This window comes from Oncorhynchus mykiss, chromosome 9, assembly GCF_057628025.1.
Source record: "Oncorhynchus mykiss isolate SJ-2025 chromosome 9, ASM5762802v1, whole genome shotgun sequence".
Lineage (NCBI taxonomy): Eukaryota > Metazoa > Chordata > Actinopteri > Salmoniformes > Salmonidae > Oncorhynchus > Oncorhynchus mykiss.
In genome coordinates, this window is record NC_143030.1 from 20,676,391 (window position 1) to 20,703,827 (window position 27,437).

Consider the following 27,437-nt stretch of genomic DNA (forward strand, 5'->3'; position numbering starts at 1 on the left):
TGATATTACCAGGTTCTGACCACTAGATGGTGCTGTTCCTGCTATTAGGTCATATTGTTAAAGGGATAGTTCACCCAAATTACAAAATGACATATTGGTTTCTTACCCTGTACGCAGTCTACGGACCACGTATGACAGCAACATATACCTTGCCAAGGCTTTCGACTCTGTCAATCACCATATTCTTATCGGCAGACTCAGTAGCCTCGGTTTTTCTGATGACTGCCTTGCCTGGTTCACCAACTACTTTGCAGACAGAGTTCAGTGTGTCAAATCGGAGGGCATGCTGTCCGGTCCTCTGGCAGTCTCTATGGGGGTGCAACAGGGTTCAATTCTCGGCCCGACTCTTTTCTCTGTATATATCAATGATGTTGCTCTTGCTGCGGGCGATTCCCTGATCCACCTGTACGCAGACGACACCATTCTATATACTTCCGGCCCGTCCTTGGACACTGTGCTATCTAACCTCCAAACGAGCTTCAATGCCATACAACACTCTTCCGTGGCCTCCAACTGCTCTTAAACGATAGTAAAACCAAATGCATGCTTTTCAACCGTTCGCTGCCTGCACCTGCACGCCTGACTAGCATCACCACCCTGGATGGTTCCGACCTTGAATATGTGGACATCTATAAGTACCTAGGTGTCTGGCTAGACTGTAAACTCTCCTTCCAGACTCATATCAAACATCTCCAATCGAAAATAAAATCTAGAGTCGGCTTTCTATTCCGCAACAAAGCCTCCTTCACTCACGTCGATCCTCGACTTCGGCGACGTCATCCACAAAATAGCTTCCAACACTCTACTCAGCAAACTGGATGCAGTTTATCACAGTGCCATCCGTTTTGTCACTAAAGCACCTTATACCACCCACCACTGCGACCTGTATGCTCTATTCGGCTGGCCCTCGCTACATATTCATCGCCAGACCCACTGGTTTCAGGTCATCTACAAGTCCATGCTAGGTAAAGCTCCGCCTTATCTCAGTTCACTGGTCACGATGGCAACACCCACCCGTAGCACGCGCTCCAGCAGGTGTATCTCACTGATCATCCCTAAAGCCAACACCTCATTTGGCCGCCTTTCGTTCCAGTTCTCTGCTGCCTGTGACTGGAACGAATTGCAAAAATCGCTGAAGTTGGAGACTTTTATCTCCCTCACCAACTTCAAACATCTGCTATCTGAGCAGCTAACCGATCGCTGCAGCTGTACATAGTCTATCGGTAAATAGCCCACCCAATTTTACCTACCTCATCCCCATACTGTTTTTATTTATTTACTTTTCTGCTCTTTTTCACACCAATATCTCTACCTGTACATGACCATCTGATCATTTATCACTCCAGTGTTAATCTGCAAAATTGTAATTATTTGCCTACCTCCTCATGCCTTTTGCACACAATGTATATAGACTCTCTTTTTTTCTACTGTGTTATTGACTTGTTTATTGTTTACTCCATGTGTAACTCTGTGTTGTCTGTTCACACTGCTATGCTTTATCTTGGCCAGGTCGCAGTTGTAAATGAGAACTTGTTCTCAACTAGCCTACCTGGTTAAATAAAGGTGAACTGGCCTACCTGGTTAAATATAGGTAAAATAAAAAAATACAATATGCTCTGGTTTTGTTTACCTGGCCACTGTTTCAAATGCAAAGGATGTGGGATGGGACATAAACCCAACAACTTCAATTACTAATTTCTCTGAACAGGGGGAAAAACATAGCCAGATTCCCCGAGAATACATCACATAGGATGAAGAAACAATTCTCTGAGCTGCAGCTCCATACTCCTTGTCAAACAAAGAGAACTGATGCTACTGTATATACTCGTTGTTGGGGTGGGGTTGGCATGGGGTGTGTGGGAGGGGCATGGGGTGTGTGGGAGGGGCATGGGGTGTAAGCAGGTTCCGTGGTTGGCTTTTGACTACTTTGGATTTCTCATTTCTTACTCAATGTTAGATTTTATTTTGGTCCAAATCAGAGGCTAGGTACAATAATGATTTAATACTATATAGATCATATCAATTGAAATGGCCAATTTGGGTGCAATCAATTCGCTTAATTTATCAAAGATCAAATTATATTTCAACAAAATATTGCTTCCGGAAAACTTATCCTAACTACAGAAACGATGTGAGAACAATCTGAGATGCTGGGTGTCGTGGCTCGCTGAAAGGACATGGGACGACCCTCGAGCTTATAAATAGGAGATTGCAGAAATGACTACAACTTCATACAGAACTGATAAGCAAGACATAAATGAATTCATTCAGAGCCTAAGATAAAGAACAGCATTGAAAAACATTGGATATCTATCCCCCCTAATGGATATGACTAAGCCTTTCTCATAATATGCCATTTAGCAGACACTTTTATTCAAAGCGACTTCATTATGTATGCACTCAAAGCGGGAGTACATCTTACATATGGGTGGTCCCAGGAATTGAATCCACTAACCCTACAAGCACCATGCTCTACCAACTGAGCTACAAAGGAGCTATTACTCTTCACACTCCTACTGCTAATAGATATGGTTCTACAGCAAGTGTGTGTGTGTGTGTATCTGAATGTTACATCCTGCCAGGCATACGTAAGCAGCTGTGTTGACATACTGGCCTAATATGGTCTCCATATGTCATTATGCATCCGTCCCAAATGGCACCCCTGTTCCCTATCGTGCACTACGTTTGACCAGTAAACATATAAAGTGCACTAGGAAATAGGGGGACATTTGGGACGCAGGTTGCGCATAGCCTACAACCACACCATTCCCTTTAGGATGCACGACACATCTAGGCAATTATGCTCCAAATAGAACGTTACCTAATGCCACTGAACTAGTTACGCACGCGCACGCACACACGCACGCACACACGCACACACACACACACACACACACACACACACCCACCCACCCACCCACCCACCCACCCCAATATGCACTTGACATAATATCTATTGAGCAACGGCCAGAGGAGATAGAGAGACTGACTGAAGTTCCAATTCAAAAGAACAAGAACTACACAGAAGCACTCAAATGAAAGGGAAAGGGGGATACCTAGTCAGTTGTACAACTGAATGCATTCAACTGAAATGTCTCCTGCATTTAACCCAGCCCCCTCTGAATCAGAGAACTCAACACTAGTGTGAATGGATGAAATCGTGTGTTTCCTCTAGTGTTTGTTTAGTGTGTAGCCTAACATAGACATAGTTCTGTGTGTTCATTCTGGCCTCCTATACAGTATGTGTGGATGTAACCTGCTCCTCTGCACTGACTATCAACGTGGCACCGTCACAGGATGCCACAGGTGATGCCACCATCAAATTTCTGCCCTGCTAGAGCTGCCCTGGTCAGCTGTAAGTGCTGTTGTTGTGGAAACGTCTAGGAGCAACAACGGTTCAGCCACGAAGTGGTAGAACACAAAAGCTCACAGAACGGGACCTCTGAGTGTTGAAGCGGGTAGCATGTAAAAATTGTCTGTCCTCAGTCGCAACACTCACTACCGAGTTCCAAACCGCCTCTGGAAGCAACGTCAGCACAAGAACTGTTAGTCGGGAGCTTCATGAAATGGGTTTCCACCCGAGCAGCCACACACAAGCTGGAGTTGTGTAAAGCTCGCTGCCATTGAACTCTGGAGCAGTGGAAACGCGTTCTCTGGAGTGATGAATCACGCTTCACTATCAGGCAGTCCGACAAACAAATCTGGGTTTGGTGGATGCCAGGAGAACGCTCCCTGCCCCAATGCATAGTGCCAACTGTAAAGTTTGGTGGATGAGGAATAATGTTGTGGGGCTACGGGCCAGGCCTAATCGGCCAATATCAGTGCCCGACCTCACTAATGCTCTCGTGGCTGAACGAGAGGAAGTCTAGTGGAAAGCTTTCCCAGAAGAGTGGAGGCTGTTATGGCAGCAAAGGGGGGACCAACTCCATAATAATGCCCATGATTTTGGAATGAGATGTTCGACGAGCAGGTGTCCACATACTTTTGGTCATGTGTATAATGGAGTCTTTGTTCTGAGCAGCGTGTCCACTGGGCTTAGCTGATGTGGAGGTGTCTGGGGGAGAGACTCAGACACACTCCACTCCTGGGTTGTCTAGGACTCACATACCCCCACAGAACCACTGTGTGTGTGTGTGTGTGTGTTTGCGTGTGTGCGTGCGTGTGTGCGTGTGCGCGCGCGTGTGTGTGTGTGTGTGTGTGTGTGTGTGTGTGTGTGTGGCGCTGGCTCCACAGTAGCTCATTCCAGAGGAGCAGGACTGTGTATGGTGGATTAGGGCTCCAGACATCTAACACCAGCCAGACAAAAGAAAACCCAGAAATCAATTACTACATCAACACAACACTGACCCTCTCTGCTGTAAGAGATACTGATAAGAGAGAGGGGGGGAGGAGGGAGAGAGAGAGAGATGAAAGGGGGAGAGGGGGGACAGAGAAGATGAAAGAGAGAGGGAGAGAGAGTTTGAGTTTTTATAAAACCTTTATTTTTTACTCAAGTGTTAACATAAATAATGACACACTGCCTTTTCAGAAATGAAACAACAAATGTTATTCCTAAACAAAAATAAATACATAACATATACATTCAACTTATTTCAGCAGCAAAAAATAATTTCCCCTCCTCTACAAAACAAAGCGCTCCTTCGTAGGCCCACTTCTCCTCAAATAATAGGAGATCTTTTACAGCTGAAAAGAACTCAAAATCTACTTTTATTCTTGCTTTCACTAAACCTTTAAAAACACATCTTACATCCTGCCCATATCCCGTTTCTATCTTATGTTTCCTACTCAGAAAAATTGACATCTTAGCTTGTCCCAAAATAAAATTTAACATTTGACATTTTCTTTTCTGTTGTTTACTATATTGAAACCCCAAAATAAAAACAGTGTTATTGAAAAACTCCCCTACAGCTTTAAACAAAGATTCCAACATTTCCAATAGCGGTTTTATCCTCTCACACTCCATAAAACAGTGAAAAATGGTTTCTCTTATATTACAAAAAGGACATCCATCTCTAACATCTGAGTTAATAACAGATACAAAAGCATTAACTGCAATGATGCCATGTAAAACCCTCCATTGCATATCACCAGTACCCTTTTGTAACGGTGGTTTGTACAGTGCTCTCCATGCTGGCTTTACCTTGTCATCAATGCCCAATTTTACCCTCCATGGAGTATCTTTTCTATTTTTCAATTTATCTTTATTCAACACCTTGACACACCCCCTATACAATTCCTTCCCATTCACCTCATCCAAACCCACCTCCTCCAACCCTCTCAAATCCAGCAATAACGCCTTTCTTTCTGACTCTGGGATATTTGGTGTAATCCCTAGTTTTGGAAATGAGACGTCTTCATCTTGCACCTTCTTCTTGTGGCTACTAAGCATATCCCATTCTTCCGCTGACAGAGCCTTCCTACAGCTCCCCAGCATTTGTCCGACAATCCTTTCCGACCTCATCCCCAAATGTTCTGCCACCCTTCTTCCATCCATTAAGGCGGGCCCAGCCATGGCCATTAACTGTCTTAAGGTGATGATTTTCCCCTTCACCAGAATCTTGGAGAAATGTGGAACAGCTGCAGTTGTACAGTCCAGTCTCGCCCCATACACCAGAGGTTCCTCCAACAGCCAATGCACTGACTCCGCTGAAGTTCTTCTGGACACCTTCATTATGCTCCACACTCTGAGAAGGCCTCTATAAAACGGAGGTACTCCCTCCCTAGAAATCTGGCTACTATCAACCAGAAATAAAGCCTTCTTTAAACCTAATCCTCCAACCCTCTGTAATATAAGACCTGCCACCCCTCTCCACACCACACTTTCCGGTCCATAAAGCAGCCTTTGAATGAACTGAAACCGGAAAGCAGCAGCCCTACTAGCAAGATGTACAAGACCTTGTCCCCCCTCCTCTTTTGACAAATACAAAACACTTTGTGGAACCCAGTGATATTTATCCCAAAAGAAATCCACAATAATTGCCTGTATCTTAGCCAGAAGGCCAGATGGTGGTTCTAAAACTGACAACCGATGCCACAGTGCAGAGGCAATCACATTGTTAACTATAATAGTGCGCCCTCTATATGACATACGAGATAGTAACCAACGCCATCTCCTCATCCTCCCTTCCACCATTTCAACCACCCCACTCCAATTTTTTTCCATAGTCCCCTCATCTCCTAGATACACTCCAAGATACTTAAAACCTCCCTTACACCATTCCAGCCCCCCTGGCAAAGCCATGATCCCTCCAGACCATTCTCCAATCTGTAAAGCACAACTCTTTTCCCAATTTACCTTTGCAGAGGATATTCCCCTAAAACGATCAACCATTAGACTCAAGCTATCCACCTCCGCTTGATTTTTCACTAACACAACTACATCATCAGCATAGGCTGAAAGACGAATAGGAGGAATATCCTCTGAAAGGCACACCCCTGCAATGCGACTTCTAATGCTATTTAGTAGTGGCTCTATAGCAATAGCATATAACATCCCAGACATAGAACATCCCTGCCTAATACCTCTACACACTTTAAAAGGAGCACTCAAACCACCGTTAACTTTCAATACACTTTCAATGTCACCATATATCACCTTTATCATGGCAATAAAACCAGAGCTGAACCCAAACGCCTCAAACGTGTGCCATAAATATTGATGTTCAACTCGGTCAAATGCCTTTTCCTGATCAATTGAAATTAGACCAGCATCCAACCCAATAGCCCTAGAGACGTCCAAAAAATCACGAATCAGAGAAATGTTATCCCCTATCTGCCTGCCAGGAACACAGTAGGACTGATCCGTATGTATGATTTGCCCCATCACCTCCCTCAGCCTGTTGGACAAAGCCTTTGACAATATCTTATAATCAGTACACAATAAAGCCACCGGCCTCCAGTTCTTCACCTCCCTCGGGTCACCCTTTTTGGGCAGTAGGGTGAGGACAGCCCTTCTGCAGCTTATTGGTAGTAACCCTCCGGTTAAACTATCATTAGCTACTTCTAACCAATCCTCTCCCAACATAGCCCAAAAAGACTTAAAAAAGTCAACGGGAAGCCCATCAATGCCTGGTGCCCTTCCATTTTCCATGCCATTTAATGCAGTGTATAAATCCTGCAAAGACAATGGTTGCTCAAGCTCAACCTGAGCTTCTGCAGGCACCTTTGGGAGCCCATCAAAGAACTGCTGTGTCACTGTTTTGTCCTCTTTGTACTCACACTTGTAGAGCTCAGCATAGAACTCTACTGCCCTCTTTCTGATTTCACTAGGGCTAGTGAGCTCTTGTCCAACAGCTGATTTGAGACAATGAATAATTTTTCTTTGTCCATTCTTTTTCTCTAAACCAAAGAAAAATTTGGATGAGGCATCCATTTCAGATATGCCCTGAAATTTACTTCTCACCAGTGCCCCCTGTGCTCTGATACCCAGCAGATCTGCCAATGCAGCTTTTCTCCTCTTGAGGGCCTGAGTATGGCCTCGATCTCCTGTGGTCTCAACCAACGTCATGAGTTCCACTATTTCAATCTCTAGGGCTTTCATTGATCTGGTGATATCCTTGGTGACATTCCTCGTGTATTGATTACAAAATTGTTGAATCTGTATTTTCCCTATATCCCACCATTGTTGAAGGGATACAAAACTGGCCTTTTGAGCCCTCCACCTCTCCCAAAAAATACTGAAACATTTCCTGAAGTGAGCATCACTCAATAAAGTTATATTAAAATGCCAGTATGCGCTTTTAGGTTTTACATCGTTAATGAACACCACCTCTGTTATTAAACAATGATCAGAAAATCCCACTGGAGTTATCACACTTGATTTACAGACCTGAGATTGATGCTCAAAAACATAAAACCTATCTAACCTGGCCATAGAGATGATGTTCTCTCTCACATGCGCCCAGGTGTACTGCCTTGTTCCTTCATGTTGACTCCGCCAAATATCACACAGTTCATTTGTTACAATAAGGCGTTTTAAAAACGTCCTTGAGGCTATATGAGGTTCTTGGTGATTTCTATCTAAATCGCTAACTGTGCAGTTAAAATCCCCAGCAATAAACAAATAATCTTCTTTGTTACATTTCTCAATGGTATTTGATAATGTCTCTAAAAAACATACCCTCTCAACTGTCACCACTGGGGCATATACATTTATCAGACACATATTGATGTTTTCATACCTTGCTCTAACTTTTAATAACCTCCCCTCAACTACCTCTTCAACCTCATATGACAAAGGCAAAAACCCTTTTGAGAACAAGATAACCACACCCCCACTTTTTGAGTTTTTATGACTACACACCACTGTCCCCCCCCACTCCTGTTGCCACATAACTTCATTTTCCAAATTACTATGCGTTTCTTGTAGAAAAATTATGTCACTTCCCTTTCCCCTCATTAACTCATACACCATGGCTCTTTTTTTAACATCTCTTGCCCCATTTACGTTTAAAGAAGAGATCTTAAAACTGCTCATGGATAAGAAAAAAATACAGAGGAAGATACAGCCACCACATCTCTTTACAGAGTTAAAACTGCAACTGAACTCTTTCATTTTCTTTAGAATTTGCATCACTTATTACTCTCGTGACCACTTTCTTGAGTCTAGCAATTTCAGGGCTTTTCAAACCTCCCCCTGTAATTTTTGACATCAGAAACTTTGCTGATTCAATAAACAATTCACGTTCAGGGAAAAAATCAGTTACATTGTAATCCTGCATATATTTCTTCCCTTTTGTCAACTTCAGAAATTGACGTATCTTCTCGATCCCATACCTCCCTTCCACCCCATCTATCTCACTATATTGTTGTGACGCGTCAGATGACTCACTCTCGCTATCCTCCCCAGAAGAAAACCCCATCTCTACAACCTGTTCATCTTCACCTGATTTATCCATCTCTACCTTTCTCTTAGAATTAGACCCTTCACCACCCCTTAAATTCTTCCTTTTACTCCTCGGTATTTTGAAAACATCCGCTTCTTTTTCCGTTATTTCAATCTCCTCTTGACCTCCAATTTCATTTTCCAGCACCACCTCAGCGACGGCAGTCGCAATCTCACCTAGTGTTTCCCCTCCCTCTTTGTTCTGATCTACCACAATTGCCCCCGTATCCACAATGCCTTCCTCTCCTACTTTTCCAACCACATCTGCCCACCTTCTCTCTTCCCCTACACCTGTAGTATTTTCATCCCTTCGCTGTGGTACGTTAGTTGCACCCGCACTAAAGCTACTACCAGGCTCAGCGCGTTCATTCTCGGGACAATTACGCACCAAATGCCCCTCTCTTCCACATCCAAAACATTTCATTGATTCAGTAGATGCATAAAAGACATAATCAAATCCATCAATCTTAAAACTAAACGCTAAATTCAGTTCATCTCCTTCCTTTTTTAAAATCATATGCACTTGTCTCCTATGAGACACGACATGTTTCAACAACGGAGATTTGCATCCAAAAAGAACCTTCTTTATTGTAGATACGATTTGACCATGGCGAGATAACTCTCGCTCTAACACTTCATCTCTAACAAATGGTGGCACGTTAGAAAGCATAACTTTCTTCGCAGGATTCATAAGCGGAAATACCGGCGTCTGTGTCTCCCGCAACACAACACCCCTCTCAACTATCTTATTCACCTTTTCAATTGAATCTAAGAATATCACTACAGCGCTATTCATCCTTGAGGCTGATTTAATGCTATCATACCCAATGATAGCACCCACAGCCAAGCTACATTCTTCCACTGAACACCCAGCCGCAGCAGGAATTTTTACTCCATGCCTCCGACTAAGTTTTTCAAACTCTACATTTCCGCGAGTGGCCATTGCAACCAGCCCCACCCGCTGGTTGTGCCCTCGCGAAAAACCAACCTCAAAGATCCCACCACCCCTATACGTGCTTAGTGATAGTTAAACAATATATCCGTAAAACAACTAAACTAATCAATATATATATATATATATATGTACATACCAAAACCCAATAGAGTGAAAAGAAATTCCATTCGTTCTCACAATCACTCCTGCTTGACGACTCACTCCCAGCATGCACTCCGAGAGAGAGAGAGAGAGAGAGAGAGAGAGAGATGGAAGAGGGGAGGGGGACAGAGAAGAGGAGAGAGAGAGGGAGAGAGAGAGCGAGAGAGAGAGGGAGGGAGGGAAAAGGAGAGAGAGGGAGAGAGAGGGAGGGAGATGGAAGGGGGGAGGGGGACAGAGAAGAGGAGAGAGAGAGGGAGAGAGAGAGAGAGAGAGAGAGAGAGAGAGTGCGGGAGGGAGAAAGAGAGAGAGGGAAGGGGGAGAGGGGGACAGAGAATAGGAGAGAGAGGGAAAGAGAGAGAGGGAAGGGGAGAGGGGGACAGAGAAGAGGAGAGAGAGAGGGAGAGAGAGAGAGAGAGAGAGAGAGAGGGAGAGAGAGGGAAGGGGGAGAGGGGGACAGAGAAGAGGAGAGAGAGGGAAAGGGGGATAGAAAAGTGTAGAGAAAGAGGGGTGTGAGAGAGATAGATATATAATATGACATTTGTAATGTCTTTATTCTTTTGGAACTTTATGAGTGTAATGTTTCCAGTAAAAAAATGTTGTTTCTTATTTCACTTTTGTATATTATCTACTTCACTTGCTTTGGCAATGTTAACATATGTTTCCCATGCTAATAAAGCCCTTAAATTGAAATTGAATTGAAAATGAATTGAGAGAGAGAGCTAGAGAGGGCCTTGGGAGGGAGTGGCAGATGAAAGAGTACATGCAGACAGTCAGAGAGATAGGGGGAGAGAGGGAATATGTGCAGACAGTCAGAGAGATAGGGGGAGAGAGAGAATATATGCAGACACTCAGAGAGATAGGGGGATAGAGGGAGTATATGCAGACAGTCAGAGAGATAGGTGGAGAGAGGGAGTATATGCAGACAGTCAGAGAGATAGGGGGAGAGAGGGAGTATATGCAGACAGTCAGAGAGATAGGGGAGAGAGGGAGTATATGCAGACAGTCAGAGAGATAGGTAGAGAGAGAGAATATATGCAGACACTCAGAGAGATAGGGGGAGAGAGGGAGTATATGCAGACAGCCAGAGAGATAGGTGGAGAGAGGGAGTATATGCAGACAGTCAGAGAGATAGGGGGAGAGAGGGAGTATATGCAGACAGTCAGAGAGATAGGGGGAGAGAGGGAGTATATGCAGACAGTCAGAGAGATAGGGGGAGAGAGGGAGTATATGCAGACAGTCAGAGAGATAGGTGGAGAGAGGGAGTATATGCAGACAGTCAGATAGATAGTGGGAGAGAGGGAGTATATGCAGACAGTCAGAGAGATAGGGGAGAGAGGGAGTATATGCAGACAGTCAGAGAGATAGGGGAGAGAGGGAGTATATGCAGACAGTCAGAGAGATAGGTAGAGAGAGAGAATATATGCAGACACTCAGAGAGATAGTGGGAGAGAGGGAGTATATGCAGACAGTCAGAGAGATAGGGGGAGAGAGGGAGTATATGCAGACAGTCAGAGAGATAGGGGGAGAGAGGGAGTATATGCAGACAGTCAGAGAGATAGGGGGAGAGAGGGAGTATATGCAGACAGTCAGAGAGATAGGGGGAGTGAGGGAGTATATGCAGACAGCCAGAGAGATAGGTGGAGAGAGGGAGTATATGCAGACAGTCAGAGAGATAGGGGGAGAGAGGGAGTATATGCAGACAGTCAGAGAGATAGGGGGAGAGAGGGAGTATATGCAGACAGTCAGAGAGATAGGGGAGAGAGGGAGTATATGCAGACAGTCAGAGAGATAGTGGGAGAGAGGGAGTATATGCAGACAGTCAGAGAGATAGGGGGAGAGAGGGAGTATATGCAGACAGTCAGAGAGATAGGGGGAGAGAGGGAGTATATGCAGACAGTCAGAGAGATAGGGGAAGAGAGGGTCTCTAGGTCTGTTCCATGATCCACAGGAGTGGGATCAGGTTACATATGAGAGAGCTAGAGAGGGCCTTGGGAGGGAGTGGCAGATGAAAGAGTACATGCAGACAGTCAGAGAGATAGGGGGATAGAGGGAGTATATGCAGACAGTCAGAGAGATAGGGGGATAGAGGGAGTATATGCAGACACTCAGAGAGATAGGGGGATAGAGGGAGTATATGCAGACAGTCAGAGAGATAGGGGGAGAGAGGGAGTATATGCAGACAGTCAGAGAGATAGGTAGAGAGAGGGAGTATATGCAGACAGTCAGAGAGATAGGGGGAGAGAGGGAGTATATGCAGACAGTCAGAGAGATAGGTGGAGAGAGGGAGTATATGCAGACAGCCAGAGAGATAGGTGGAGAGAGGGAGTATATGCAGACAGTCAGAGAGATAGGGGGAGAGAGGGAGTATATGCAGACAGTCAGAGAGATAGGGGGAGAGAGGGAGTATATGCAGACAGTCAGAGAGATAGGGGGAGAGAGGGAGTATATGCAGACAGTCAGAGAGATAGGTGGAGAGAGGGAGTATATGCAGACAGTCAGAGAGATAGGGGGAGAGAGGGAGTATATGCAGACAGTCAGAGAGATAGGGGGAGAGAGAGAATATATGCAGACACTCAGAGAGATAGTGGGAGAGAGGGAGTATATGCAGACAGTCAGAGAGATAGGGGGAGAGAGGGAGTATATGCAGACAGTCAGAGAGATAGGTGGAGAGAGGGAGTATATGCAGACAGTCAGAGAGATAGGGGGAGAGAGGGAGTATATGCAGACAGTCAGAGAGATAGGGGAGAGAGGGAGTATATGCAGACAGTCAGAGAGATAGGGGAGAGAGGGAGTATATGCAGACAGTCAGAGAGATAGGTAGAGAGAGAGAATATATGCAGACACTCAGAGAGATAGGGGGAGAGAGGGAGTATATGCAGACAGCCAGAGAGATAGGTGGAGAGAGGGAGTATATGCAGACACTCAGAGAGATAGGGGGAGAGAGGGAGTATATGCAGACACTCAGAGAGATAGGTGGAGAGAGAGAATATATGCAGACACTCAGAGAGATAGGGGGAGAGAGGGAGTATATGCAGACAGTCAGAGAGATAGGGGAGAGAGGGAGTATATGCAGACAGTCAGAGAGATAGGTAGAGAGAGAGAATATATGCAGACACTCAGAGAGATAGGGGGAGAGAGGGAGTATATGCAGACAGTCAGAGAGATAGGGGAGAGAGGGAGTATATGCAGACAGTCAGAGAGATAGGTAGAGAGAGAGAATATATGCAGACACTCAGAGAGATAGGTGGAGAGAGGGAGTATATGCAGACAGTCAGAGAGATAGGGGGATAGAGGGAGTATATGCAGACAGTCAGAGAGATAGGGGAGAGAGGGAGTATATGCAGACAGTCAGAGAGATAGGTGGAGAGAGGGAGTATATGCAGACAGTCAGAGAGATAGGGGAGAGAGGGAGTATATGCAGACAGTCAGAGAGATAGTGGGAGAGAGGGAGTATATGCAGACAGTCAGAGAGATAGGGGAGAGAGGGAGTATATGCAGACACTCAGAGAGATAGGGGAGAGAGGGAGTATATGCAGACAGTCAGAGAGATAGTGGGAGAGAGGGAGTATATGCAGACAGTCAGAGAGATAGGGGATAGAGGGAGTATATGCAGACAGTCAGAGAGATAGGGGAGAGAGGGAGTATATGCAGACAGTCAGAGAGATAGGGGGAGAGAGGGAGTATATGCAGACAGTCAGAGAGATAGGTAGAGAGAGAGAATATATGCAGACACTCAGAGAGATAGGGGGAGAGAGGGAGTATATGCAGACAGTCAGAGAGATAGGGGAGAGAGGGAGTACATGCAGACAGTCAGAGAGATAGGGGGAGAGAGGGAGTATATGCAGACAGTCAGAGAGATAGGGGGAGAGAGGGAGTATATGCAGACAGTCAGAGAGATAGGGGGAGAGAGGGAGTATATGCAGACAGTCAGAGAGATAGGGGGAGAGAGGGAGTATATGCAGACAGTCAGAGAGATAGGGGAAGAGAGGGTCTCTAGGTCTGTTCCATGATCCACAGGAGTGGGATCAGGTTACATATGTCTGAGAGAAGACATACACAAGTCTGCACACACACACAAACACACACTCACTCACACACACAGGGAGATTGTACTGTAAACACAGAGCTAAGCATACACACACACGTAAAGAACAGTGGTTATGTTCACATAACATGAACACATTTTTCACTTCCACACAAACACACTTCATTGTCAAAAACACACGCACACAACATTCCCTCTTACCTGCAAACCTTCATATACACGCCTCAATACCTATCTACGAGTCAAGTACTCTAACAACAAAAAAAACATATTGCAAATCTAAACGTATTCTAACTGAATAACCAAACATAATTAAGTGTATAATAGATAATAGAACCAATATTCAGAAAACAAGTTCCGTCTGGCAGCTCAGCTGTCATCTAGCAGAGTGCTTGCCTTGCACCAGCTACCGTAACCATGGTGATGTGTGTGTGACAGCTAGCTACAGTTAGAGTTGTGTTATCACTGCCAATACATAACCTAGCTAGGGCCGTAGGGTTCAGTATAAACTAGTTAGGGGTCAGAGTGCACTGGAGAACAAGCCTAGACCGGCACACTGATACTCAGCTACAGAACACAGAGAGACACAGGCTGCATACCTTATGGCACCCTATCCCAATTTAGTGCACTACTTTTGACCATATAGGGAACAGGGTTCAATTTGGCATGCAGTATGTAATACTACACAATCAGCTGAGTGATAGGGAGGAGAGACGGTGAGGAGGGGAGGGAAAAGGAGAAGTAAAGGGAGATGAAATGAGTGTCCTTGGTGTACAGTGTCCTGGTTCTTAAAATAAAAAGTGTTTGAAATCCCATGTATTATATTATTATTATTAATATTATTATTAGATGGCTGGAAAAAGAGAAGGAGTAGGGAAGGTGGCTATGGAGAGGTGGCGCTTGTAAAGACAAGGAGAGGAGGAGAGGAGCGACGGTGTTCTGTGTTGACAAATAATCGGAGAAAAACAAAGCTCAGCAAAGCCTGACCATCAACCTGCAACATGATATGACATACAACATACACATCACAAGAGGAACATTAGTGCCCCCCCCCCCCCCCCCCCGCGACCCCAATCTGACCCCTCTGTCCTCTCCGATCATGGTAATCACAGCCATCGATCCCCTTCCTCTCCTCTCCTCCCTCCATCTCTGGTAACATAATCAGGTTAATACATTACTGTAAGCCGGTGGGCTGATCGATGAGAGCATCTCAGGGGTGACCCCAAGGTCACAGGGGGCAGACGGGGTCATGGGCAAAGGAGAAGGACCACCTGGTTACTGTAGCCGGGGCACGCACTCGACTCCGCGCGCACACACACTGAGGAGGGAGGGGTCGAATACACACAAACACATTCACAGAGAAATGCTGGTTTGGGCGGTCCAACCTGGTTTGGGCGGTCCAACACACACACAAATAAGGGAGGAGAAAGGTAGCCTAGAAGCTAAGGGGCATTATTTTTATTTTTGGAAAAAGAACGTTCCCAAAGTAAACAGCCTATTTCTCAGGACCAGATGCAAGAATATGCATATAATGAGAAAAATCCAATCAGGAAGTGACTCTTATTTTGAAAGCTCTGTGTTCCTATGCATCCCTATTGACCATTGAAAGGGATATCAACCCTCTATGGCTTCCCTAAGGTGTCTACAGCCTTTAGACATAGTTTCAGGACTTTATTTTGAAGAATGAGCGTGAACGACCACATTACGTAAGTGGTCAGGTGGGGGCTCTCAGAGTGATTTTTGCGCAAAAGAGAGAGGCGGCCATTGTTTCTCCCGGTCCTAGTGAAAAGCCAACTGTCCCGGTTGATATATTATCGAATAGATATTTGAAAAACACCTTGAGGATTGATTATAAAAAACGTTTGCCATATTCTGTCGACATTATGGATATAATTTTGATTTTTTTGTCTGCGTTGTCGTGACCGCTATTTCCGGTGGATTCCTGGGCATAAACGCACCAAACTAACGGAGGTATTTGGATACAAAAAATATCTTTATGGAACAAAAGGAACATTTGCTGTTTATCTGGGAGTCTCGTGAGTGAAAACATCCGAAGATCATCAAAGGTAAACGGTTCATTTGATTGCTTTTCTGATTTTCGTGACCAAGCTTCCTGATGCTAAGTGTACATAACGCTATGCTAGGCTATCGATAAACTTACACAAACGCTTGTATTGCTTTCGCTGTAAAGCATAATTTCAAAATCTGAGACGATAGGGTTATTAACAAAAGGCTAAGCTGTGTTTCGCTATATTTCACTTGTGATTTCATGAATATGAATATTTTCTAGTAATATTTCTTGACTGTTGCGCTATGCTATTCAGCGTTGCTGATGACAAATATACCGGATCCGGGATGGGTAGTTCTAAGAGGTTTTAAGAGCGCTGGGACAGTAATCGAAACGTCACCGGTTTGAATCCCCAAGATTACTAGGTGAAAAATCTGTCGATGTGCCCCACTTAACCCTAATTGCGCCTGTATGTCGCTCTGGATAAGAGTGTCTGCTAAATGACATGAGAGTGAGTGAAAAAAGGAGTAGGAACACCAACTCTGTTGTTCAGAGAATTACAGAGAGGAGTAAAAACACAGGGCAGGGATATTCTATTTCAATTTGGGGCCTAGGTTCTCCTTACTTCTTTTATTCTCTCTGTCTTTAGTCTTTACCAGAAAGCCATAAAATCCCTGCCAGGAAACAAACGCACGCACACACACATGCTTAACCCTGTCACACGAAAGAACAGAATGACTCACAAACACACATACGATCATATACAAATACACGTACTACACCCACTCCACACACAATACGGAGTAAATAGGGTGTGCTCTCATAAGAGTTGAAGAGAGGGGGAGTGGAGTGCTTGCCAAGGGGCCAGGTGAGTAAAGGGGTGCAGGTAACAGGTGGTACAGTTGAAGTCGGAAGTTTACATATACCTTTGCCAAATACATTTAAACTCAGTTTTTCACAATTCCTGACATTTAATCCTAGTAAAAATTCCCTGTCTTAGGTCAGTTAGGATCACCAATTTATTTTAAGAATATGAAATGTCAGAATAACAGTAGAGAGAATAATTTATTTCAGCTTTTATTTCTTTCATCACATTCCCAGTGGGTCAGAAGTTTACATACAATCAATTAGTATTTGGTAGCGTTGCCTTTACTTTCTTTTTTTTTATTACTTGGGTCAAACGTTTCGGGTAGCCATCCACAAGCTTCCTACAATAAGTTGGGTGAATTTTGGCCCATTCCTCCTGACAGAGCTGGTATAATTGAGTCAGGTTTGTAGGCCTCTTTCCTCGCACACGCTTTGATACAATAAGTGAAATAATTTGTCTGTAAACAATTGTTGGAAAAATTACTTGTGTCCTGCACAAAGTAGATGTCCTAACTGACTGGCCAAAACTATAGTTTGTTAACAAGACATTTGTGGAGTGGTTGAAAAACGAGTTTTCATGACTCCAACCTAAGTGTATGTAAACTTTCGACTTCAACTGTATGTGTGTGTGTGTGTGTGTGTGTGTCTGTCAGCTCGTTCAGTAAAACTAGTCCCTTCCCAGCCCCTGCACAGAGATGTTCCTACTGTGAAAGATTCATTTTGGTGGTCCCCACATGGAAAAAGGCTATTTTAGGCTTAGTGGTTTGGTTTAGGGTTAGAATTAGGGTTAGGAGTTAGGGTTAAGTTTAGGGTTAGGGGTTAAGATTACGTTTAAGGTTATGTTAAAGGTTAAGTTTAGAGGTTAGGGAGAATAGGATATTGAATGGGAATAAATTGTTTGGTCGTAAAATAAACTTGTGTGTGTGTGAGAGTGTGAGTGTGTCACTCCACAGCCCCAAAACAGAGATGTCCCTAACGTGACTGGAATCCATTTACTAAACTAAACAAATCCCAGTCTGTCTCCATCTCACAGGAAACCATGTCCACCTATGTTTTTCTTACAACTCTCTGTCACAATTATCTCTCTCTCACACACACACACACACACACACACACACACACACACACACACACACACACACACACACACACACACACACACACACACACATACACACACACACACACACACACACACACACACACGCACACACTCTCTCTCTCTCTCTCTCTGGTGTCTCTTTCTCTGCTTCTCTCACAAATCTAGACAAACTTGAACAAACAAGGAAGTCAGTCCAAGCATGTGGATTTCTCTTTCCTCCAATCCAGTCTCCAGTCTCTCCGACCCCTAAACCAAAACCCAGTCCTAACCCCCAGTCCCAGCCCAGGCGCCAGCCAGTAAGCCAGCCACCCCTAACACACACCCTGCCGTCTCTCTCTCTGTCTCTCCCTGTTTGTCTATTCCACTCCACCTCCTCCTCCTGTTTCTCAAGCACAACACCAGCCAGCCCCCCCCTCCCCACTCCCCCCTTCTCTCTCTCTTCCCTCTGTCTCCCTTTCTTCTCCAGGCAGCACACTCAATCACACCCGCCCGCCCTCCCTCCACTCCCCCCTCTCTCCCCACCCTCCACCATCACCGCCTTCATTCCAATGAATGCACAATCCACCCTTCAGCCATGGGGGACTGACCCAGGGGGTGGCACAACCACATACACACACACGCACACACACACACACACACAAACACACACACACACTCCCCTACTCCCCTATGTGTGTGCACATCTGCAGAGGGAACAGACGACCACCAGGGAAAAGATAGAGGACGCACACACACACACACACACACACACACACACACACACACACACACACACACACACCTTGTCATAACGCCTGGTGCAGGAAATGGTTTGTTGCTACAAGGACATCCTGGCCAGAGGCCACTGTCATCATCACCTCATAAGTCAACTAAATAACACTTCATCTCATATTTCAGTTGTAATGAACATTATTAGAAATCAGTGGAGGTTGGTGGAAGGAGCTATAGGAGGACGGGCTCATTGTAATGGTTGGAATGGAATCAATGGAACGGAGTCAAACACATCAAACATATTGAAACCACATGTTTGACTCTGTTCCATTTATTCCATTCCAGCCATTCAATTAAGCCCAACCTCCTATAGCTCCTCCCACCAGCCTCCACTGTCAAAAATTCAAACTTATATCCCAAGATCAATATCAAATACTACACATTTAGGAATATATTCCCTACATATACAGTACCAGTCAAAGGTTTGGACACACCTATTCATGCAAGTGTTTTTTATTTTTACTATTTTCTACATTGTAGAATAATAGTGAAGACATCAAAACTATGAAATAACACATATGGAATAATGTATTTATCAACTGTCCAGAGGAGACTGTGTGAATCAGACCTTCAGGGTTGAATTGCTGCACAGAAACCATTAATAAAGGACAGCAATATGAAGAAGAGACTTTCTTGGACCAAGAAACACAAGCAATGGACATTAGACCGGTGGAAATCTGTCCTTTGGTCTGATGAGTCCAAATGTGAGATTTTTGGTTCCAACCGCCGTGTCTTTATGAGATGCAGAGTAGGTAAACGGATGATCTCCGTATGTGTGGTTCCCACCGTGAAGCATGGAGGAGGTGTGATGGTGTGGGGGTGCTTCGCTGGTGACACTGTCTGTGATTTATTTAGAATTCAAGGCACACTTAACCAGCATGGCTACCACAGCATTCTGCAGCGATACGCCATCCCATCTGGTTTGCGCTCAGTGGGACTATCATTTGTTTTTCAACAGGACAATGACCGCAAAACACACCTCCAGGCTGTGTAAGGGCTACTTGACCAAGAAGGAGAATGATGGAGTGTTGATTCAGATGACTTGGCCTCCACAATCACCCAACCTCAACCCAACTGAGATGGTTTGGCATGAGTTGGACTACAGAGTGAACGAAAATCAGCCAATAAGTGCTCAGCATATGTGGGAACTCCTTCCCGACTATTGGAAAAGCATTCCTCATGAAGCTGGTTGAGAGAATTCCAAGAGTGTGCAAAGCTGTCATCAAGGCAAAGGCTGGCTACTTTGAAGAATCTCAAATATATTTAGTTATTTTTTTTAACACTTTTTTGTTTACTACATGATTCCATATGTGTTATTTCGTAGTTGTGATGTCTTCACCATTATTTTACAATGTAGAAAATAGTTCAAATAAAGAAAAACTCTTGAATGAGTAGGTGTGTCCAAACTTTTGACTGGTACTGTATATACATATACATGCTGTAAAATATGCTGTACTAGAAATAGCACCCCCAACAGAAATATCTATGTAAAACTAGGATTAGGACTCGTAGTAGTGTAGTGTGTGTCCAGATTATAGTATAAACAGATTAGTGTGTCTGTCTAGCGTAGATATTTCCTTATAGATCGATAATGGACGGAAGAGACAGGCACACTGTCACTGTCAGATCTATTCTAAAACTAGCACAGCAGTCGACCCGGGCTGAACCGCTGCGTCTGCTGGCTCCGAGCACCAGGCGACTGGAAAAAGAGAACGAGTGAGGGATAAACTTCCGGTGCTAATGAATTAATGGATCAAGTGATTACGGAGCGAGGGAGAGAAAGAGAGAGCGAGACAGAGAGAGAGCGAGAGAGAGAGAACGAAGGAGGAGAGAGGCCAGGACAATCCCTAGAGGAGAGGAGAGGAGGAGGGGGAATAAAAGGGAATAGGGTGGAGATGGAGAGAGAGAAAAATACAGAAGGGTGGAGAGAGAGAGAGAACAAGACATAAGGGGGAGAGAGAGAGAGAACAAGACAGAAGGGTGGCGAGAGAGAGAGAACAAGACAGAAGGGTGGAGAGAGAGAGAGAGAGAGAACAAGATAGAAGGGTAGAGAGAGAGAGAAAAAGACAGAAGGGTGGAGAGAGAGAACAAGATAGAAGGGTGGAGAGAGAGAGAACAAGACAGAAGGGGGGGATAGAGAGAACAAGACAAAAGGGGAGGGAGAGAGAGAACAAGACAGAAGGGTGGAGAGAGAGAGAGAACAAGATAGAAGGGTGGAGAGAGAGAGAGAACAAGATAGAAGGGTGGAGAGAGAGAACAAGATAGAAGGGTGGAGAGAGAGCAAGAACAAGATAGAAGGGGAGAGAGAGAACAAGGCAGAAGGGGGAGAGAGTGAACAAGATAGAATGGGAGAGAAAGAACAAGACAGAAGGGGGAGAGAGAACAAGATAGAAGGGGAGAGAGAGAACAAGACATAAGGGGGGAGAGAGAGAGAGAACAAGACAGAAGGGTGGCGAGAGAGAGAGAACAAGACAGAAGGGTGGAGAGAGAGAGAGAGAGAGAGAGAGAACAAGATAGAAGGGTAGAGAGAGAGAGAAAAAGACAGAAGGGTGGAGAGAGAGAACAAGATAGAAGGGTGGAGAGAGAGAGAACAAGACAGAAGGGGGGGATAGAGAGAACAAGACAGAAGGGGAGGGAGAGAGAGAACAAGACAGAAGGGTGGAGAGAGAGAGAGAACAAGATAGAAGGGTGGAGAGAGAGAGAGAACAAGATAGAAGGGTGGAGAGAGAGAACAAGATAGAAGGGTGGAGAGAGAGCAAGAACAAGATAGAAGGGGAGAGAGAGAACAAGACAGAAGGGGAGAGAGAGAACAAGGCAGAAGGGGGAGAGAGAGAACAAGATAGAATGGGAGAGAAAGAACAAGACAGAAGGGGGGAGAGAGAACAAGATAGAAGGGGAGAGAGAGAACAAGACAGAAGGGGAGAGAGAGAACAAGATAGGGGAGAGAGAACAAGACAGAAGGAGAAAGAGAGAACAAGAAAGAAGGGGAGGGAGAGAGAACAAGATAGAAGGGGAGGGAGAGAGAACAAGACAGAAGGGGAGAGAGAGAGAGAGCGAGAACGAGACAGAAGGGGGAGAGAGAGAACAAGACAGAAGGGGAGAGAGAGCGAGAACGAGACAGAAGGGGGAGAGAGAGAACAAGACAGAAGGGGAGAGAGAGAGAACAAGACAGAAGGGGAGAGAGAGAACAAGACAGAAGGGGAGAGAGAGAGAACAAGACAGAAGGGGAGAGAGAGAGAACAAGACAGAAGAGTAGGGGGAGAGGGAGAACAAGACAGAAGGGGAGAGAGAGAGAACAAGACAGAAGGGGAGAGAGAGAACAAGATAGAAGGGGGAGAGAGAACAAGACAGAAGGGTGGAGAGAGAACAAGATAGAAGGGGCGAGAGAGAGAACAAGACAGAAGGGGAGAGAGAGAGAACAAGACAGAAGGGGAGAGAGAGAACAAGACAGAAGAGTAGGGGGAGAGGGAGAACAGGGGAGAGAGAGAGTGTGAGAGAGAACAAGACAGAAGGGGTGAGAGAGAGAGAGACGAGAGAGAGAGAGAGTGAAAGAGAGTGAGTGAGAGAAAAGGGGTGAAAGAAAACAAGATAGAAGGGGAGAGAGAGAGAAAGAGAGAGAGAGAGAGAACAAGATAGAAGGAGAGAGAAAACAACATAGAAGGGGAGAGAGAGAGAGAATGAGATAGAAGGAGACGGAGAGAGAGAGAACAAGATAGAAGGGGAGAGAGAGAACGAGAAAGAGAGAAGGAAAAATAAACTACTTTTTTCAGTCCAACACCAGCAGGTAGAAGTCAGTGACAGCCAGCATCATAAACACACTACATCCCAGCTGAGGCACAATCTCTCTTTGTGTATGCTACATTCCACACACACACACAACCCCAGTCTCTCTCTCCACTGCACAGCAACTTTTTTCTTCCAGATTGCTTTTGTCAACTCTTGGTGCTAGCTTGCAAGCTAGCTAAAACACCCCTAGCATTCTGCTTTGTTCACATGATAGTAGTGTGTGTGTGTGTGTGTGTGTGTGTGTGTGTGTGTGTGTGTGTGTGTGTGTGTGTGTGTGTGTGTGTGTGTGTGTGTGTGTGTGTGTGTGTGTGTGTGTGTGTGTGTGCAAAGAGAAGGCTCTTACCGTGTTCAGGGTTAGGCTGAGAGGTGCTGATTAAGTTGTAGTAATATCCAGAGGGTGTGTTGTGTTAGCTATCTAGGGCAGAGCAGAGCAGAGCAGCGAAGGCAGGCTAGTTCAGCAAATCTCCAGCAGCAGCGACATTCAGCCCCTAGCTTTGTGTTGTTCCCTTCTGTTCCCTTTAAACCAGACGGACACGGAGGCCGGGAACCCGGCTTCCCCTCACACACACACCCAGTGACAGACCAATGCACACAACAAAAAAACATACACGCACACACACACAACCAGCCCCCCAACCTGACACTGGTGTCAGAAGCATGCAGTGTTTTAAAAAGGCTACAAATCATACATAAATAGAATTGCGTCTTTGTCTCTCTCTCTCTCTTCCAGAAAGAAAGTGTGTGCTTCTCGCTTTGGATCTCCTTTTTCTTTACTCTCCCTCTTTCCCTCACCCTCTCTCCCTCTCTCTCTCTCTCTCTCGCTCTCTCTCTCTCTCACGCACACACACACACACACACACTCTCTTTTTCTGTCTCGCTTTTTTTCTACTCAGTAGTCAAACAAAGAAAGGAAAGGAATAGAGTGCATACACACACACTCTCGCTCAAACATACACACACACACACACACACACACCACAGATCCCGGAGCCCAACCCCCCAGCCTGCCTCTCTCAATTTTTTCCCTGCTTTTCTCCAAACAGCCCCTCCCCGTCTTCTCTCATCACCCCTCCTCTCCTCCTCTCCTCTCCCCTCTCTCAGCCAGGCTCTGGCCTCGTTTTCATTTCATTCGCCTGTCCCCCCCCTCCATCTATGTGTCAAACAGATGGGATTGGAGAGCGGAAGGAGCCTCTTCTCTCACCGTCCCTCTCTCCTTCTTCCCACGTCTCTCTCTCTCTCTCTCTCTATTTCTATTTAGATGGCTGTATTATTTTGTTATATTGTGTAATAATGTGTTGGTGTTTTAGATTCTACTGTTAAACACGGTTTGACCTAAACTGAACTACTCATGAGAAAGAGATGACACAGATTTTTTTTAAGAACATTTGTTGTCACCTTTATTTAACCAGGTAGGCCAGTTGAGAACAAGTTCTCATTTACAACTGTGACCTAAAGCAAAGCAGTTCTACACATACAACAACACAGAGTTACACATGGAGTAAAACAGACATACAGGCAATAATACAGTAGAGAAAAATGTGTGTAAATGAGGTAAGATTTGGGAGGTAAGGCAATAAATAGGCCATAGTGGCAAAATAATTTCAATTTAGAAATTAAACACTGGAGTGATAGATGTGCAGAAGATGCATGTGCAAGTAGAGATACTGGGGTGCAAAGGAGCAAAATAAATAACAGTATGGGGATGAGGTAGTCGGATGGGCTATTTACAGATGGGTTATGTACAGGTGCAGTTATCTGTGAGCTGCTCTGACAGCTGGTGCTTAAAGTTAGTGAGGGAGATATGAGTCTCCAGCTTCAGTGATTTTTGCAGTTAGTTCCAGTCATTGGCAGCAGAGAACTGGAAGGAAAGGGGGCCAAAGGAGGAATTGACTTTGGGGGTGACCAGTGAAATATACCAGCTGGAGCGCGTGCTACGGGTGGGTGTTGCTATGGTGACCAGTGAGCTGAGATAAGGCAGGGATTTACCTAGCAAAGACTTACAGATGACCTGGAGCCAGTGGGTTTGGCGATGCGGGCCAGCCAACGAGAGCATACAGGTCGCAGTAGTGGGTAGTATTTGGGGCTTTGGTGACAAAACGGATGGCACTGTGATAGACTGCATCCAATTTGCAGAGTAGAGTGTTGGAGGTTATTTTGTAAAGGACATCGCAGAAGTCAAGGATCGGTAGGATAGTCAGTTTTACGAGGGTATGCTTGGCAGCATGAGTGAAGGAGGCTTTGTTGCGAAATAGGAAACCGATTCTAGATTTAATTTTGGATTGGAGATGCTTAATGTGAGTCTGGAAGGAGAGTTTACAGTCTAACCAGACACCCAGGTATTTGTAGTTGTCCCCATATTCTAAGTCAGAACCGTCCAGAGTAGTGATGCTGGACGGGTGGGCAGGTGAGGGCAGCGATCGGTTGAAGAACATGCATTTCGTTTTACTTGCATTTAAGAGCAGTTGGAGGCCACGGAAGGAGAGTTGTATGGCATTGAAGCTTGTCTGGAGGTTAGTTAACACAGTGTCCAAAGAAGGGCCAGAAGTATACAGAATGGTGTCGTCTGCGTAGAGGTGGATCAGAGACTCACCAGCAGCAAGAGCGACATCATTGATGTATACAGAGAAGAGAGTCGGCCAGCGAATTGAACCCTGTGGCACACCATAGAGACTGCCAGAAGTCCGGACAACAGGCCCTCCGATTTGACACACTGGACTCTGTCTGAGAAGTAGTTGGTGAACCAGCCGAGTCAGTCATTTGAGAAACCAAGGCTGTTGAGTCTGCCGATAAGAATGTGGTGATTGACAGAGTCGAAAGCCTTGGCCAGGTCGATTAATACAGCTGCACAGTACTGTCTTTTATCGATGCCGGTTATGATATCGTTTAGGACCTTGAGCATGGCTGAGGTGCACCCATGACCAGCTAGGAAACCAGATTGCATAGCGGAGAAGGAACGGTGGGATTCGAAATGGTCGGTGATCTGTTTGTTATCTTGGCTTTCAAAGACCTTAGAAAGGCAGGGTAGGATAGATATAGGTCTGTAGCAGTTTGGGTCGAGAGTGTCCCCCCTTTGAAGAGGGGGATGACCACGGCAGCTTCCCATTCTTTGGGGATCTCAGATGATATGAAAGAAAGGTTGAACAGGCTAGTAATAGGGATTGCAACAATTTCGGTGGATCATTTTAGAAAGAGAGTGTCTAGCCCGGCTGATTTGTAGGGATCCAGATTTTGCAGCTCTTTCAGAACATCAGCTATATGGATTTTGGTGAAGGCAAAATGTGGGAGGCTTGGGCAAGTTGTTGTGGGGGGTGCAGGGCTGTTGACCAGGGTAGGGGTAGCCAGGTGGAAAGCATGACCGTAGAAAAATACTTACTGAAATTCTCAATTATCGTGGATTTATTGGTGGTGACAGTGTTTCCTAGCCTCAGTGCAGTGGGCAGCTGGGAGGAGGGGCTCTTATTCTCCATGGACTTTACAGTGTCCCAGAACTTTTTGGAGTTACAGGATGCAAATTTCTGTTTGAAAAGGCTAGCATTTGCTTTCCTAACTGCCTGGGTATATTGTTTTCTAACTTCCCTGAAAAGTTGCATATCGCAGGGGCTATTCAATGCTAATGCAGAACGCCACAGGTTTTTTTTGTGCTGGTTAAGGGCAGTCAGGTTTGGAGTGAACCAAGGGCTATATCTGTTTCCTAGTTCTACATTTTTTGAATGGGGCATGCTTATTTAAGATGGTGAGGAAAGCACATTTAAAGAATAACCAGGCATCCTCTACTGACGGAATGAGGTCAATATCCTTCCAGGATACCCTGGCCAGGTCGATTAGAAAGGCCAGCTTGCTGAAATGTTTTAGGGAGCGCTTGACAGTGATGAGGGGTGATCATTTGACTGCAGACCCATTACAGACACAGGTGTTGAGGCAGTGATCGCTGAGATCCTAGTTGAAGACAGCAGAGGTGTATTTGGAGGGCAAGTTGGTAATCCTAGATAGTGCTATTATTATTATTATAGCGCATTCAGAAAGTATTCAGACCCATTGACTTTTTCCATACTTTATTCTAAAATTTATTAAATTGTTTTTTCCCCTCATCAATCTACTCCCAATACACATAATTACAAAGCAAAAACAGATTTTTAGAAATTTTTGCAAATTTATTAGAAATAAAAAACGGAAATATAACATTTATACAAGTATTCCGACCCTTTACTCAGAACTTTGTTGAAGCACCTTTGGCAGTGATTACAGCCTTGAGTCTTCTTGGGTAAGACGCTACAAGCTTGGCACACCTGTATTTGGGGAGTTTCTCCCATTCTTCTCTGCAGATCCTCTCAAGCTCTGTCAGGTTGGATGTGGAGTGTTGCTGCACAGATATTTTCAGCTCTCACCAGAGATGTTCAATCAGGTTCTAGTCCGGACTCTGGCAGGGCCACTAAAGGACATTCAGAGACTTGTCTCGAAGCCACTCCTGCATTGTCGTGGCTGTGTGCTTGCACAATTGGTGGCTGACTAAATATTTTTTTGCCCCACTGTAAATGAATGTGGCAGGATGATGACACCAATGTGTGTGTGTGTGTGTGTGTGTGTGTGTGTGTGTGTGTGTGTGTGTGTGTAAGCTCATCTGCCTGTCACAATTTTTCTGTTTTCTCACCCAAACACAGAGATGTTTCCAATAGCTCATGTCCTCCCAAACACACACACACACACACACACACACACACACACACACACACACACACACACACACACACACACACACACACACACACACACACACACACACACACACACACACACACACACACACACACATTCTCCCAGTGCCAACCAGGTGCAGCAGACAGTATTCCGGCCCAGAGAGAGAGCGTGACAAAATGGAAA

At 45.1% G+C, this 27,437-nt stretch overlaps 2 protein-coding genes across 2 annotated transcripts in view; both read right to left on the reverse strand.

Moving 5' to 3' along the window:
• The window catches only part of LOC110532943 (uncharacterized), a 255,747-nt gene extending 232,182 nt beyond the window's left edge, over positions 1 to 23,565 (reverse strand). The window contains exon 1 of the mRNA XM_036987492.2: positions 22,903 to 23,565. The gene's annotated coding sequence lies outside the window, so the exon portion shown is untranslated. The remainder of the gene's footprint in view (positions 1 to 22,902) is intronic.
• The window catches only part of LOC149980830 (uncharacterized), a 94,520-nt gene that overhangs the window by 4,573 nt on the left and 62,510 nt on the right, over positions 1 to 27,437 (reverse strand). The window lies entirely within an intron of this gene.